Source organism: Palaemon carinicauda, chromosome 28, assembly GCF_036898095.1.
Source record: "Palaemon carinicauda isolate YSFRI2023 chromosome 28, ASM3689809v2, whole genome shotgun sequence".
In the NCBI taxonomy this organism is placed as follows: domain Eukaryota; kingdom Metazoa; phylum Arthropoda; class Malacostraca; order Decapoda; family Palaemonidae; genus Palaemon; species Palaemon carinicauda.
The window spans coordinates 96,096,482-96,099,829 of record NC_090752.1 but is presented as its reverse complement, the minus strand read 5'-3'; positions in this window follow the sequence as shown (position 1 = coordinate 96,099,829).

Sequence of the window (3,348 nt, the reverse complement as noted above, 5' to 3'; positions counted from 1 at the left end):
AAGGTGGAGGACGTTCTGGAGATCTTATGTCAGGGCGTTTCGGACGAAAGGGCTTCTACGGCACCCATTTACTTCTCCCAGACCGAGGCCGTGATGATGGAGGAGATGACGAAGGACCTGGTTAACGTTGCTTCATGGCTGGACTGGTGGCCACCACCTTAATGGGCTCGCAGATTCCAACAGACTCAATGGATCCTGCCAAACGGGAGGCGTTGAATGAGTTGGTTGGATCTGGTGGTCGTGCCCTTAAGTTTCTGACGTTTCAGGCCTTGGCTCTCTCCGCGAACTGGGTACTGAGGAGAAGAGATTTGCTGTTAAAGAACCTTCCGAGGAAAATCTCTGACAGGGAGGCAAGAACTCTTCGGAACATCTCGGTTTGGGATGAGCAGCTTTTCCCCATAAAGAAGGCAGAAGAAGTAGCAGAGAAGATGGCCAAAAAGAGGGAACTCGCCGTGCCTAAGCCACATTCTGCGAGACGTCCCGTCTTTAGGAGACCTGTAGCCGAGGCTCCTACGACTTTTCGGTCTGCGCCAGCGCAAGTAAGGAGAGATCCTTCCTCAGGTCAATGGGCCCAGTCGGCGAATCCCTCCCGAAGGGGAGCTACTTCAGCTCCGTCCACATACAGGAGTGCATACTCGTCCTCCAGAAGAGGCCGATCAGGCCATTCCTCTTGTAGGAGGTAATGTGAGAGGCCCCCCTCCCCTGCCCAAGCCTCAGGTAGGGGGATGCCTCAGACTCTTTTGGCAAGCATGGAGGCTCCACGGAGCCGATCCATGGACAGTAACTGTGTTGAAGGAGGGCTACAGGATACCGTTTCTGGAGGATCCTCCTCCGTTGATTCCAGCAAGCCAGGCGGAATGGTTAGTTCCCAAGGACCTGTTGAAGAGAGATGCCTTGGACGAAGAAGTCTCCACGATGATGCAGAAGGGAGCTTTGGAGACGGTAAAGTTTCCGGGTCCGGGGTTCTACAGTCGCTTTTTCTTGGTGGAAAAAGCGACAGGAGGTTGGAGACCAGTGATAGACCTGTCAGACCTCAACAAATGTATTCGGAAGACGTTTTTCAAGCTGGACACCCCAAGAACAGTCATGCCGTCCTTGAGGGAGGGGGATTTTATGATTTCCATAGACCTCAAGGATGCCTATTTCCAGATTTCTATTCATCCTGCATGCAGGAAGTTTCTCCAGGAGAAGTGGGGTGCCCAGATTTTGCAATTCAAGGCCCTGTGCTTCGGACTTTCTACAGCTCCCCAGGTATTCACAAGAGTTTTTACGACGATCTCCGTTTGGGCTCACGAACGGGGTATTCGTCTAATTCGGTACCTGGACGACTGGTTACTCCTTTCATCCTCAAAGGAGCTTCTTCAACTATGCAAAAATCTGGGCATCACCGTCAACCTGGAGAAATCTCATTTAATTCCGACCAACAAAGCGACGTACTTGGGGATAGTTCTAGATTCATTGCAGGTCAAGGCATTTCCATCAATAGACAGGCTGAACAACCTGGACCAAGTACTCCGTCCCTTCCTACAAGGCCATCCCTGAAGAACGAAGGATTGGCAGAGGTTGATAGGACATCTGGTGTCCTTAGAGAAGTTAGTTCCACACGGAAGGCAGAACCTCAGGAGCATACAATGGAATCTAAAAGAGAAGTGGAATCAGAAAAGTTCCCCAGACAAGATTGTTCCAGTTCTTCCGGAAACCAAACAAGCTCTAGAGTGGTGGCAGAACCGGGCACACACTCTAAAAGGAATGCCATTGTCCTCCGGCCCTCCGGAACTTCTTCTCTTCACGGATGCATCAAAGGAGGGATGGGGTGCTCATCTTCGAGGGAAGACAGCGAGGGGCAAATGGACGGACAGAAGAAGAAAAGTCTCTACACATCAATATCCTGGAGACGAGAGTGGGCCAGGAAGCCTGCCGACACCTCTCTCAGGATCTGAAAGGAAACTCAGTGGCTCTGATGTCAGACAGCGCAACAGTAGTGGCGTACATATAAAAGGAAGGAGGATTGAAGTCGAAGGAGTTGTGCGGTCTCGCCCTACAAGTCCTGAAGTGGGCAAGAAAAGAGGAAGTCAATCTGTCGGCGAGATTCATTCCGGGGAAGAAGAATGTTCTAGCAGACGGCCTCAGCAGAGTGGGCCAGGTAGTGGGGACAGAATGGTCCCTTCATCCAGAGGTAGCAAGTTACATCATTCAGATGTGGGGATCCCCGGTAGTGGATCTCTTCGCGACAAGGTTGAACGCACAACTCCCCGTATTCTGTTCTCCTGTCCCAGACCCGAAGGCAGCCTTGGAGGACACCTTTCAACACAGGTGGGACGGTCTCGACGTGTAAGCTTTTCCTCCCTTCGCCCTGATAAGACAAGTCCTCAACAGAGTGAGGACAGCAAGCAACCTAAAGATGACTTTGGTAGTGCCTTGGTGGCCGGAGAGAGAGTGGGTCGCAGACCTAAAAGGCCTCGCCAGTCTCCCTCCGTGGCCTCTTCCCGATAGACCATACCTCTTGAGGCAGCCGCACTTTCAGAGGTTTCACGGAAACCCTCAATCCCTTCATCTTCACGCCTGGAGGTTATCCAGTACCTCCTGAAAAGACAAGGGTATTTGTCTAAAACAGCTGGGAGAATGTCCCTTTACTTGATAAAATCTTCCACAGCTGTCTACCAAGCAAAATGGACAATGTTTGTTAAATGGTGCGCTTCTAAGAAGATATAACCCTTAGAAGCATCAGTACCCATTATTGCAGATTTTCTAGTTCACCTCAGGGATAAGATGGGCATGTCGGTTCCAGCGGTTAAGGGGGTTCGAGCCGCCCTTGGTCAAGTCTTTCCCCTGAAGGGTATAGATTTGGGTTCTTCCAGGCACATTTCCATGCTCATCAAGAGTTTTGAGCAATCATGTCCCCCATCTTCCCCTAGGGTTCCGAAATGGGATCTGGCTAGGGTGCTAGACATGCTTAGTAAACCACCCTTCGAACCTTTAAAAGATATTGTGGACAGGAGTCTTACGCTCAAAGCTGTCTTCCTTCTAGCGTTAGCTTCAGCTAAGAGAGTGGGTGAACTTCATGGGTTATCGTATGAAGTAGAACATTCTAGAGCAGTGGTTCCCAACCTTTTCTAGTTTGCGGCACCCTTGGCAAGCCTTTCAGAAGTTCCCGGCACCCTTATAAGGAAATACATATTTAAAATCTCCGTTGTTTTTTTTTATTATATTTTTTTTTGCATTTCGACATTTTGCATCGATGTAACAACACCTTATACATAGATATGAAAATTTTCTTTACACTAATCCTGCTATTACAAAAAATGGTATTATAATACAAATATGTAATTGCGACAAGTTTTACAGTAG